Genomic DNA, 14,463 nt, shown 5'->3' with positions numbered 1-14,463 from the left:
GCCCCCACCTGGCCAAGCGAGTAAATGTGGCAGAAAATAAAATACAAAAACAAATACAAAAACAAATAGCACACGCATCAAATATGTACATTTCACAAACGCACCACGTCGGTGCTTTGTTGGATTCCGACATGACACGGGTTGCGGCCCGCAGGTGCTCGGGCCCGCCATTGCCGCTTGCGGCTATATTTATTATTATTATTATTATTATTGTTATTCCACTTTTTTGCTTTCCTGTTTTTGAGGTGGTTAACATGGTTGAAAACTCTTGAAATTTGGCACACACGTCAGGTGTCACGCAACGCAGTTAGGTACAAGAGCTTGACCTCGGGTGTGGCCCAGAGACTCGCTAGCGCCCCCTTAGGTGAGTGATCCCGTGGTTGGCATATATTTTGAGGTGGTTAACATGGTCGAAAACGCATGAAATTTAGCACACACATCAAGTGGTACAGTGAATAGACAGGGATAAAAGCTTGGCACCGGGCGTTGCCCAGGAACTCCATAGCGCCCCCTTACGTCACAGTGACTTGTGGTTGGCATTTAGTTTTAGATACACACACCAAATTTGGTGGGTGTATGTAACTCCAAAAAACAAACAACTTTTGTATTAACATGCCATTAGCCACGCCCACAGGAAGTGAGGTAATTGAGATTTTGTGTGTAGTGGACATGATCATTTTTAACGTACTCATCCTAGACGGTTGATGCGATTCATGTCAAAGTTGGTATACATGATGCCGAGATGTTCCTGATTATAAATTGTGAAGTTTTTTTTTGATATGTTGTAATTTGACGAAATGGCGAAATTATGAATTTTAATACCCTTCCACACAAACAGTAAATGTGTCATAATTCATCATGCATGGCTTGAAATTTTTTAAATTTAACAGGTCATTGAATACCATGTTAATGATAATATTTGCATGCCCATAATGCATGTTTGCTATAGCGCCACCAACTGGCAACTGAAAGAATGACAATTACACTGACTTCAGATGATCAATTTTAACATACTCCTCCTAGACGGTTTGTCAGATTCATTTGAAATTTGGCCAACATTATGCCAAGATGTCGCTGATGTTAAATTGTGAAGGGATTTTTGAATGTTGTGATATATTTGATATGATTTTAATATCTCACCACATAAACAGGAAATGTGTCACAAATCACAGTGCATTGAATGAATGGTCTGAAACTTCTCAGGTTAATAGATATCGTGATTATGATGATATCCAGACACCCAATGGGCCTGCCTTGCATAGCGCCACCACCTGGCCAAGCAGGAAATGTGCCAGAAATGGAAAATGCCTTAAGTGATTGATCTGAAACTTTATAAAATATTGGATATCATTATTGTGATGATATTCACATGTGTAATTCACAGGCCTAGCATAGCGCCACCATCTGGCCAAGCAGGAAATGTGCCAGAAATGCTCTATGCTTTGAATAAATGGTCTGAAACTTCTCAGGTTAATAGATATTATGATTATGATGATATCCAGACACCCAATGGGCCTGCCTGGCATAGCGCCACCACCTGGCCAACCAGGAAATGTGCCAGAAATGGACAATGCCTTAACTGATTAATCTGAAACTTTATAAAATATTGGATATTATTGTGATTATATTCATATGTGTAATTCACATGCCTAGCATAGCGCCACCATCTGGCCAAGCAGGAAATGTGCCAGAAATGTTCTATGCTTTGAATGAATGGTCTGAAAAAAATAGCACACGCATCAATTTATTAGATTAATAGATATTACGATTATGATGATATCCAGACACCCAATGGGCCTGCCTGGCATAGCGCCACCACCTGGCCAAGCAGGAAATGTGCCAGAAATGGACAATGCCTTAAGTGATTGATCTGAACGTTTACAAAAAATGTGGATATCATTATTGTGATGATACCCCACTAACACAAAACGTTAAGGGAACGTTCGGGAACGTTAGTGTATGGTTCCCTAAAGGGTAGTTCGAACCAAACCAAAAACTAACGGTTAGGGAACGTTACCTAAGGGTTTCTTAACGTTCCTAAACGTTAAGGGAACCAACCAACCAAAACGTTTTCCTGTGGTTGCACAGTACCTTCACACAACGTTCCCGTTTAGTTGTTATTGGTTGTTTTTGGTTGTTCTGAGTGCACCCCCACGCCAGTAGGGGGAAGACGCCTGGTCTGCATTCAGAACCGATTGCAGTTTCACGTTGGATTAAACAAACAATAATACTTCGGTAAATAAAATATAAAATATTTTTATAATAGTTTTCTGCTATCACTAGAATACATTCAGAACATGTTTCATTTGTTCCTGTAGCCTACCATTACCATTTTACATTCACACATTTTACATTATTTGCATTCGAGGCTTCTGATTAGGTGGCAATGACGTCAATGGTAATGCGTCTCTATTCATTCCAATTCCATGCCGTGTTAAATGTGTTGGCATTGTGTGATTGATTGCGCCTCTATCAGCTTTAGAAACTGGAGACAATAACAGCTATAGTCGATACTAACACAAGCTCCATTTCAGTTTTTGAAGTAAGATACAAAATGTTTGCAGTCACTTGATTTAGATCCACTCAAATGATTGGTCTTATAAAATCTAAGTAAGGTAAACATCATATCAAGATAATATTTATTTTAGGCTAATATCAATTTTACTAAATAAAAAATATATACTTTTGTGCTTTTTTTTACGTATTAGGTGAACTTTAAACAAAAATCTATCAATAGAACACTTTTCACAACTAAGAAAATTCACTTCTTTCATTTCACAATTCACTTCAGTTCAATCAGACAGGCTCTCCCTTACACGTAGGCCTACCCCCACGCCAGTAGGGGGAAGACAGCGCCTCTGCTTTCAGGTGATCGATTGAAGTCTTGTCCTGACTTCCGTAAACGGGCTCTGTTTGAATTCCGTGATTCTTGAACGCCGCTGGAAGAAGTCTTGGAATGGATTACACTCGTCTTGAATTCGATTTCACGAAAGTAAGTGAAATATGTTACAGTTTCATGATGTAGGCCTAGTGGTTGTAATGCAAGAGTTTGAGGTTTAACCTTAAGTCCTTTCACTTGTAGGGCTTTGTTATATTCCGATTCTGCCAAGTTTGTAATTTACCAGAGCACATTGCTCGTTCGTCTTTGTTTGAGCTGTTCTCAACGTGTTATGTTTTGCAGCATTGTATGTTTTGTGTCATCGTGTTAACCTGCTCGCGTTGATGTTACAAATAATAGCACTAGGCTACCGTTTCTTTTAATTAGTTTTAGTGTACAGTCAGTCCTTTTAGGCAAGTCACTCGGCAGCAGTGGTGTAGGCTAGTGGATATAGTCCTACTGTATGTAGCTGGATCTAGGCTACTGTGATGTAGGCTAGTTAGCTGTAGTGGGTAGGCTATACTGTGATCAACCCCAAATGTATCCTAGTCTATTTTAAGTGGGTATACTGAGATGGTGATGCTTTTTAAGTTGGTATAACCTACTGAACAGTCCTGCATATGTAGGCTACACTAGAGCCATAGAGATGGCTATAGATAATGTCAGAGAATGTCTAATAATCCTTAGAAGGGCTCTGATAATGTATAGGCTACAGTACACTGTCGGCGGCCATTTTGTAACACAGTTGATCGGATAGACGATTCAAGTGAATAGACCTCTGAATTTTGCCTTCAAAAAGCTGAGATCCGGTAGCCTATCTTGCAATTTTTGCTATGGGAAAATAACATGGGGAGAGAATTATTGCACTCTCCCGGGGACGAAGAAGTCTGAAATGCAGACATTTTGCTCAACACACGTTTGTCCTCTGCCTTCGAGTGGTAGGCTAACTGTGATCTTCAACAGGCCTACGTTAAGACAGCAACTTAGATTTTTGCTACCCCAGACCTAACTTGCAATGTAACTTGTCATAGGTAGTTAGGTTAAATTAACACCCTGATCTCCTTATAGGCAAAGATGGCAGTTTTGGTTCCTTTTTGTAGGCAAACTTCAGAGGTCTGTTGGGAAGCATACAGGAAGGGGCGGAATGTGTGTAGTAGGCTATACACAGCTGCCATACTGGCTTTACAAACTAAGCCCATGCATTTCTATGGATGCTGTGTCTCCCCATTAGAAATTCTCTGGGCTACAATACAAAAATCAAGTCAAAAGTTGGGCCAAATATCCAGTCAAGAAAATCTGGTTGTGTACAGATGACTGATTGCTACAATACTATCAATAATAGTTTTCTCTATATGGAAATACTGCTTTGCTCTACTACTGGCTCACAAAAACGTTGTTCTCTTAACGTAGATTCATACACCAAAGCTATGGAAAAATGTCAGCGGCTGATGGACACTTCTAGCATTGAGGCGGAAGAAGATGCGAGCGTCCACAAAAGGCAGTGCATGGTCACGTGATGGTAAGACCTCTTAAATACAGACTACATTATTTGCACAATTCAAATATTCTTTTTGCAATCAGTGCAGATTGTATGGTCTTTTATTTCAGATGAATCCGTTCCGCAAGCAAGAAAGCATTCCAGGATGGTGCGTGTGCCTGGAAGCCCTGTCTGTAAGTTAACATTTATACATGTATTATTTAAGAAAACCAGTTGAGTCATATTTCCTACCATGGAACTACTGACATTCATGTTTATTAACCTAGTGCATATCATGTTACTGTTCTGATGTATTTGTCTCTTCCTGCCTTTTATTAGGTCAGCAGATGTCACTGCCTCCACCACCTGCATGTGAGTTTTTCTTTTTAGCGATTGTTTAATGTAACAGCATAGGTTTATCTTTTGCAAATGTCATGTGCAAGAAACCTACCATAAATTAACTGACCAATATTCATATTTACTTTCTTTTTAGATGAGTCAACACCACACAGGCAACCAGCTCATTGCCCAGAGCTGGATGGGTCTATTATAACGCCTGCCACTTCATCTTGGGACCCAGTTGAAGGTACAGTGTCTTTGAATTTTCCATTTCCAAGTAAATACAATTTCATGACAAGGAACTTGAGAGTAAGTAACTTTTTTTGTTGTTGTAAACAGCACAAGTGACTCATCACACAGAGGGAGGTGGCTTGGCTGAGCTGCAGGAGAGGAGGAACAAAATGCCCTCCATCCAGGACTTGGGTGCCAGTTGAAGGTACAGCGGCTTTGAATTTTCCATTTCCAATTAAATGCAATTTCATGACAAGGGATTTGAGTGTAACTTAACTTTTTTGGTTGTAAATAGCAGAACACGTCGCACAGAGGGAGGTGACTCCTCGCACAGAGGGAGGTGACTCAGCCATCGAGATGGAAATGAGAGGTAAGAAGACTCGCTTAATTTGTTTACATATGTAATTTTATAATGTATAACAACTAACACTATCAACTTTTCCATAGCTGTGAGGACATCCATGGTCCGCATGGCACAGCGAATCGACTTGATTGAGGGCAAGATCGAGGAGGTGCTCAGCCTCTTAAGGGGCTCACAGTCACTTCCCTCTGGTCCGGTTGAAGACCTTTTGCTGTCCCCCTGCTCGACAGTCACCGAGCTGCAAGACTTGGACCAGAGTCTTGGTAACCAGGAGAGGAGGAACAAAATGGTAATTAAATGGCCATAGTCCTGCCCTTAAGATAAACACTATGTAATTGCATAAATTCAAATCATTATAACTGAACTGACTTACAATATGAGATTGTATAAGCTCTCCACTTTCTATATGTTGTTCTATATAATTTGTATTTCTATGTTTTACAGCTACTTTTCTTGGCGTCCCTTGGAGGGTTGACTCCAGGTGCTGCCATCCGTCGTATGCTACGGTGGGTGGCAACCAACAACGTTCTAAAGGAGTACAGCCTGCGGGGCAGGAAGGCCAAGAAATCCTTTCAGGACCTAACCCTCTGCAGGGTTTTAACAGGCAGGTGTTATTTTATTGTTCACATCAGTATTATGCTTAACTTGGCTGATAAGAAGTTTTAATTTGACTTAACTTTTCTCATTTGTTGATTTCTACTATAGCTGCGGCCCAGAAAAACTTCCCTGCGCTAAATGCTGCAGAGGCGGAGGACCTGATTGGGCTAGCACTGAAGTTTGCCCCACACAGACGGTAAATTGAAATTTGTTCATAACAATCAAAGGAATGGGAAAACTACTTTTTTTGTGATCAGAAAAAAAAGGGTTGTTAGTAAGGCACTTTGTCTTGTTTTTTTCAACATGTTCATTCTTAGTATGACATCAAACTTTTTTTTTTCTTTTTAGGCAAGCTGAGGACTGATCTTGTTGAGACTCGACTCGGACTTGAAGGACTGGAGCTCTATTTTTTTTTAATTATTTTTAAAGCTTTTGTATTTTTTTGTTGTTGTATTAAACCTTTTGTATTTTTCTTTAATTAAAGCTATAGTATTGTCTATCAAAGCTATAGTATTTTTTTGTATTACAGCAATTGTATTTTTTACACACAAAAACAACCACACACAGGAGCAGCTTCTTTCGCACTGTTATCACTCTGTGGATAAGTGGAGTCATCCCCACTTTGACCACACCTGCACATTACTTACTTTATCATTCCAATATACGTCTTGCACTCTACATTTGCACTATTACTTTGCACTCAACAGCCCACTCCATGTGTACTTGTATTGGTATTATGTCTTTGTATATTGTGTTGGTATCTGCCACAATGTATATTGTTGTCTATTGTACAGTGTGTCTATTTGTTGAATGTAGCACCTACCAAAGTCAAATGCCTTATGTTAATATACTTAGCTAACACTAAGTCTAATTTATATATATATATATATATATATATATATATACAGTGAGGCCTTTTATATTGTTTTTTTTGTCTTTTGATAATTTTATATTAAAGTTATAAGTTCCATCGATTTTGCCTGTTCATTCTTTCCTGCTAATATATAATAATGCATTCCTGCTCGTGCTGTTTAAAGTAATTGGTATGCAAAGGTTGCAATGTTAGGGGAGGGTTTCCTAAAGGTTGCAATATTTAGGGAAGGGAACGTTCCCTAAATGTTAGGGAACGTTATGGGAACAGTTAGGGAACGTTAGGGGAAGGTTTTTTAAAGTTTGCAACGGTTGGGGAACGTTAGGGGAAGGTTCTCTAAAGTTTGCAACCTTTAGATAACGTTAGGGGAACGTTCAGGGAACGTTTTATATAACCAAGAACTAACGTTTCCGGAACGTTCAGCAAACTTTCCATGGGAACCAAAACTTGCTCAAAAACTAACCTTAGGGTAACGTTTGGGAACCAAAAACTAACGTTTCCGAAACCAAAAACTATGGTTCCCAGAACGTTTTGGAAACCATAAATTGTTAGCTGGGTATTCACATGTGTAATTTCCATGCCTAACATAGCGCCACCATCTGGCCAACCAAAAAGTGTATAAGAAATGTTCTTTGCTTAAAATGAATGGTCTGAAATTTCTCAGGTTAATACATATCATGATTATGATGACACCCGCCTTGCATTGCGCCCCTACCTGGCCAAGCAAGTAAATGTGGCAGAAAATAAAATACAAAAACAAATAGCACACGCATCAAATATGTACATTTCACAAACGCACCACGTCGGTGCTTTGTTGAATTCCGACATGTCACGGGTTGCGGCCCGCAGGTGCTCGGGCCCGCCATTGCCGCTTGCGGCTATATTTATTATTGTTATTCCACTTTTTTGCTTTCCTGTTTTTGAGGTGGTTAACATGGTCGAAACCTCTTGAAATTTGGCACACACGTCAGGTGTCATGCATCTCAGTTAGGTACAAGAGCTTGACCCCGGGCGTGGCCCAGGGACTCGCTAGCGCCTCCTTAGGTGACTGATCTCCTGGTTGGCAAATATTTTGAGGTGGTTAACATAGTCGAAAATGCATGAAATTCAGCACACACATCAAGTGGTACAGTGAATAGACAGGGATAAAAGCTTGGCACCGGGCGTTGCCCAGGAACTCCATAGCGCCCCCTTACGTCACAGTGACTTGTGGTTGGCATATAGTTTTAGATACACACACCAAATTTGGTGGGTGTATGTAACTCCCAAAAACAAACAACTTTTGTATTAACATGCCATTAGCCACGCCCACAGGAAGTGAGGTAATTGAGATTTTGTGCGTTGTGGACATGATCAATTTTAACGTACTCCTCCTAGACGGTTGATCCGATTCATGTCAAAGTTGGTATACATGATGCCGAGATGTTCCTGATTATACATTGTGAAGTTTTTTTTTGATATGTTGTAATTTGACGAAATGGCGAAATTATTAATTTTAATACCCTTCCACATAAACAATAACTGTGTCATAATTCACCATGCATGCCTTGAAATGTTTTAAATTTCACAGGTCATTGAAGACCATGTTAATGATAATATTCACATGCCCATAATGCATGTTTGGCATAGCGCCACCAACTGGCAACAGAAAGAATGACAATTATACTGATGTCACATGATCAATTTTAACATACTGCTCCTAGATGGTTTGTCAGATTCATGTGAAATTTGGCAAACATTATGCCAAGATGTCGCTGATGTTAAATTGTGAAGGGATTTTTGATATGTTATATATTTGATATGATTTTAATATCTCACCACATGAAGAGGAAATGTGTCATAAATCACAGTTCATTGAATGAATGGTATAAAACTTCTCAGGTTAATAGATATCATGATTATGATGATATCCAGACACCCAATGGGCCTGCCTGGCATAGCGCCACCACCTAGCCAAGCAGGAAATGTGCCAGAAATGGACAATGCCTTAAGTGATTGATCTGAAACTTTATAAAATATTGGATATCATTATTGTGATGATATTCACATGCATAATTCACAGGCCTAGCATAGCGCCACCTTCTGGCCAAGCAGGAAATGTGCCAGAAATGCTCTATGCTTTGAATAAATGGTCTGAAACTTTTCAGGTTAATAGATATTATGATTATGATGATATCCAGACACCCAATGGGCCTGCCTGGCATAGCGCCACCACCTGGTCAAGCAGTAAATGTGCCAGAAATGGACAATGCCTTAAGTGATTGATCTGAAAGTTTACAAACATTTTGGATATCATTATTGTGATGATATTCACACGTGTAATTTTCATGCCTAACATAGCGCCACCATCTGGCCAACCAAAAAGTGTATCAGAAATGTTCTTTGCTTAAAATGAATGGTCTGAAATTTCCCAGGTTAATATATATTATGATTATGATGACACCCAATGGGCCTGCCTTGCATTACGCCCCCACATGGCCAAGCGAGTAAATGTGGCAGAAAATAAAATACAAAAACAAATAGCACACGCATCAAATATGTACATTTCACAAACGCACCACGTCGGTGCTTTGTTGGATTCCGACATGTCACGGGTTGCGGCCCGCAGGTGCTCGGGCCCGCCATTGCCGCTTGCGGCTATATTTTATTTTACTTCAGTAAAATAGTATTTGGATAGTATTTTTGCATTACATTACAATGTTATCTATATTAATGTTAGAATGTGCAAAACTGGCATGGTTGTACTTGAGTACACTGCTAGTGTGTTTTTGGTAACTTTGCTTACTTATGTATGCTCACAAACTGGGGGATCAGACATGGACATTCAACCCATGGTCATTTTCATGCTTCTCAATTAGGAGAGTATTTACTGAAAGCCTTGTTGTGCAACAACCATCCTCAAATGGTAGAAAGACTGTAATTTTGAACGCTATCTCTCTGATGTACCATTGGTCATTACACAATGGTGCTTTCGGGAAAGGCATCCAAACTCCAGTTGAACCCGTAGTTAAACAGTTACAACGGGACATTGACAGATACTCTATCTACAGGAAAAATGAACCTCGTACTCTAGTGAGCTTGGTATGTAGGTTAGCTGTCCAGGGGCCCATTGCACAAAACTAGTATAAGGGATTAAGCCGGGATATCTTGGTTATCCTGGCTCAATTTATCCGTGATCCAGTTGCACAAAAGCGGGATCAGGGGCAGTAGGATATGTTATGGTATAAGTTACCATGGAGATTTATTCTGTGTAGCTAGTCTGCTCCAGACCAGGCTAAGTTCCAGGATCTATTTCATTTCATCCCTTATCTCAGTCAGCAGTCACCACAAACGGAAAACAATAGTTATTCCACTGCCCACTACACATTGTTATCACATATAACTAGACCCACTGTCATTATATAAACGTTTGTGATCATTCATTTAAATCATTTTGGATAAATTATGATTTTTAGATGATGTAGCAATCATTAGATAATTTACAGTTTCCCATATACTATAAGGCTATATATAAAATGATGGACTATTAGGGCCACGTAAAAAAAAATCTAAATTTCTCTGCCACTGCAGGACATATTTAACCTAAATTTAAAGCACGCATATTAACTAATTTAACACATACAGGTCCCTCACCAACCGACCACTGTTGTCATCAGGGAAGATTGCTTTGCTTTATCACTGTGGCGGTGTTGCCTTTCTTTTTAATTATGTGTTTACATACTCGCCATTCCCGACCTGTCGTGCGCCAATGTAACGTCACGGGAGCGCCGTAACCATACTCGTGTGTGGTGGTTGCAATATTCTCCTAAACAGAAGTGTTGCTGTTGGCTATCGCTACCTACTGTACACCGTAGAAGAAGTCATGAAGCCACTCCACACTTGGGTGGTGGCTAGAAGGGATACAGCTAAGGGTTAGGTTACTTCCTGTCCTGATACTGTTTATTTCTATGGAGATTTCACTGGAGATTTCACTATTTGTTACGTGACTTCCGTTCTTAGCTGTATCCCATCTAGCCACAACCCTCTACTTGCCATGGTGAATCAGTGAATCTGTGATCGGAGGCGGGGTCTATTTGAGGGTGCCGTGAGCGCGCACTTATCCAGGATCGGTTTCACCTGGCTTGATGAATCCGTGTCTGCTCATCCTGGCTTGGTCTTTGTGCAACCAATTAAGCCTGGACGACCAACGGGCCTCTGAGCTTGATTCGACATGGCGAAAAAAAATTGTGGACTTTGATTATAGTGTCTTCTCTTGTGCTAGGTAAGCCTTAAAGGTTGTATCAGCGATAGCGGGAATATGTCACTTCTGTTGGTGTTCAAACAAAACAGAGAGCTAGCTCACTACTCCCTTCCCCTCCCTCCCGTGTAATTAAAACTCTCCTAAACGCGCATCTCGCATTTTGCTTTTGTGGGGTTGCCAACCCTTGTTGGTAGCAATTGTTTTTGTGTACAGATCTCAGAGCCTGCTTATGGGGCAGGCAGCTAGCGGATAGTTAGGAAAGTTAGATGAATGTGATCATTTATGTTTGGGCCTTTTTCGGGCCTGAAATCGCTGATACAACCTTTAACAGAGCAAAATTTTAATATAAACTGAATATTTTAATCCATGAGTTCATTATGTGAAAAAAAAAAAACATTCCCTATAATTCTTATGTACCCATGTATATGCAACCCTTCCTCATGCCATTAATGATCTGGTTTGTAATGATCTTGTAATGAACTGGTTTGCCTTCCTTTGGAATGATTAAGAGGAAAGGATGTACAGTCTGGTTGCATTATGTTTTTTACATGTATAATTACATTTATTGTTTTAAAATATTAGATATGTAATTTGCATATTACATTTGTATTGTTTAGAAATGTATGCACTGTACATCAAAACCATGTAGTGTATTATGTAGCTGGGTAGTTGCTATGAAAACACTAGTATGCCATTCAGGAAATTCATACCTACTTTATTTCTGATACCATAAAGAGTAAATTAAAAGTAGTAATTAAAAAGCTATTTTATTCAATTATTATTTACGTAAAAAGATCCCACTTCCCATTTCCCAGACAGCGTTGACTTCTGACGGGACAGTGGTAGACCAGCACACTGCCAACCTCAACGCCTTTACTTAGAGTGTAGTGTAGTGCCCACCTTCAATAGGCAGGTTGTCCTCTGAGCAACTGGACACACATGATGGCCCTCTAGAGTACCCCTCTAGAGGGCCATCATGTGGTAACAGAAATTAAGAACTGTATGTGGATTTAAAGATGAGCTGGCTCTTGAACAGAATGATTTCATTACTTATAATTCCTTATACATGACAATAAACTAGGCCTACTACTAGGAACTAGCCAGAGGAAATGTGCAAGTCTTTGTAATCAGGTTTTCTTAGTCTCAGTAGTAGAATTTATCCTCTCTAACTGAGGCACAATGTCTCCATACAGTACACTGAAATTTGTGAAGCCTTAACTTAAACAGTATTATAAGGTTTTTTTTTTTTTTTTTTTTTTTTTTTTTTTGGGGCTTTTTATTCCGACATGACAGTGAAGATAGACAGAAAGTGAGTGGGAGAGAGAGAGATGGGGTGGGATGGGCGGGACATGACCGCATGATTCGAACCTGGGTCCCCGTGGGCACTTGGACCCGTACATGGTACAGGCTTTGTAGTCTGCTGCTCCACAGCGCCCCCCCAAGGTTGTTTTTTATTTATTATTTTTTACCAGAGATACAGTATGAATATGTAAGTGGAAAAATAATGTGACACATCCATCAGTTAGCACACTTTGCTTGACATCATATTTTTATTTGTGAGTATTTGTCTGTTTGTGGTTATTTATCCTTGTTGTATTACACTTTGTTATTTGTCCTACAGGAAGGGGGAGAAATATAGGAACTGATATCGCAGCAGCCTTTTCGTCCATTTACTGTATGAAAAGATGAGTTGGATAAAAGCACATCTGATGCAGCTGTGATGGCCGAGAGGTTAAGGCGTTGGACTCGAAATCCAATGGAGTTTCCCCGAGCAGGTTCGAACCCTGCTCACAGCGATAACTTTGGGGGCAGCCGTGGCCTACTGGTTAGGGGTTTGGGCTTGTAACCGAAGGATTGCCAGTTGCCAGTAGGAAAAATGTGGGTGGGGGAAGTGGTTGAGCACTGCTCTCCTATACCCACATCCACGGCTGAAGTCCTCTTGAGCAAGGCACCTAACCCCTCACTGCTCCCCGAGCGCCGCTGTAGCAAGGCAGCTCACTGCTCCGGGTTAGCGTGTGCTTCACCTCATTGTGTGCTCTGTGTGTTCACGAATGGGATAAATGCAGAGACCAAATTCCTTGTATATGCAAGTATACTTGGCCTTTAAACCTGATTTACATTTACAAAATCACATGACGACACGGATTGAAGAAAAAGTTTGGTCTAACAACAACCTAGGGTTTATTTTTAGATGCAACACGTGTAAACTGGCATTGGGGACGTTAACAACATTAATTGGAGTAGTTTTGAATGAGACCGCAATTTGCATTTTCAACAAAATAGCATACTCATTTAGCCTGGGGATTACTTCAGGCACATTTTGGATTTGCTCTGCAGGTCTGTTTAGCCAAGAGGCCATTGAAGCCCATTACCAATGTCCCTAAAAGACGGGCACGCAAATACAATCGCTAATCCGGCATGGACGTGTATTTCTTTGGAACTAAGGACCACAAATGAGTCATGTAACACTTACAGCGTTATAATTAACTCTCAGATTCTTTTTGTAATTTAATCCTTTACAATGTAACATTTTAGCACTTTTTCATAATCTAGCGCTGAGCCAGACTATGAAAAGGCACACTGTCGTCTGTCACTTGACATATAAGATATAAATAAAATATGTCCCAAATATAATATACTAGTGGAAACATAATAAAGTTTTCAAATTCCAGAATTCATAAAGAAGATAAGAATGGGTATTATTGATAACCTTGATATATTTTAATGGCTGCGTGTATTTTAGTGGCTGCAGTGCATTGCATGTTTATAAGAGAAAGTTATTAGTTGTCGACTGATGTAGGCAGCTTATTAAATAAATAAGACAAAAGTGATCAATTGAATGCTCTCACTTTAAAGGAGCGATTTGTAGGATTGTTACTGAACGTTCTGTAGGCCAAAATCAAAACACTGGTGAACGTTCTCAAGACTACCAGACGCTAGCCTCTTCTGGGTTGCCAGATGTAATGCAGACTTGGCTAACGTTAATTGACCTGCAGCTGCTTTAACGTTTCTCCAACCATGACCCAGCTACACATTACGGAAACAGTGAAAACAAAAAATACCTCTCTAACCAACGTAACATATTTAGCTGAAGTTAGTGATGCAGATGAAATTTAGCATAGGCTACCCGTTGTGGAGAAATATGGCCAGCTCTGCGTCAGACTTGATATTCTTTGTTTCACGAAGACGTCACCATCTCAGGAAGATCCACCGATGTCAACTTAATTTGTTTATTGTTTTAATTTTGGAAATTTGCCTGCCTCTCGTAGGCATTCATGACTACAACTGATAGCTGTTGGCCTTTGCTAATTTGGCAACCCAAATAGGAGGACGCGCTAGCCCATTATTAATACGCTATTCTAGAATTAATCGTTCAAAACATAAATGAAAATTCCAAGAGATTCCGCCCCGTAACTCATTTTTTTCATTGGTTTTACGGGGTTTTACAGGTTAGAGTAATGTTGTCAAA

General features: G+C 40.0%; 1 long non-coding RNA gene and 1 other non-coding gene across 2 annotated transcripts; both read left to right on the top strand.

Moving 5' to 3' along the window:
* Positions 1–2,786: 2,786 nt before the first annotated feature.
* Positions 2,787–4,725, top strand: LOC143137555 (uncharacterized). The gene is made up of 4 exons (XR_012990015.1): positions 2,787–2,992; positions 4,289–4,397; positions 4,487–4,549; positions 4,695–4,725. It is a non-coding gene; the product is annotated as an uncharacterized LOC143137555 (long non-coding RNA).
* Positions 4,726–12,708: 7,983 nt separating this feature from the next.
* trnas-cga (transfer RNA serine (anticodon CGA)) lies at positions 12,709–12,790 on the top strand. Its single transcript has one exon. It is a non-coding gene; the product is annotated as a tRNA-Ser (tRNA).
* Positions 12,791–14,463: the final 1,673 nt, after the last annotated feature.

This window comes from Alosa pseudoharengus, unplaced genomic scaffold (assembly GCF_046254945.1).
Source record: "Alosa pseudoharengus isolate Yale_2024_CS ecotype anadromous, Long Island Sound unplaced genomic scaffold, YU_APseudo_1.1 YU_APseudo_1.1_scf_21, whole genome shotgun sequence".
NCBI lineage: Eukaryota > Metazoa > Chordata > Actinopteri > Clupeiformes > Clupeidae > Alosa > Alosa pseudoharengus.
Note: the sequence above shows the minus strand (reverse complement) of the source record. Positions and strands in the feature narration are given on the sequence as shown.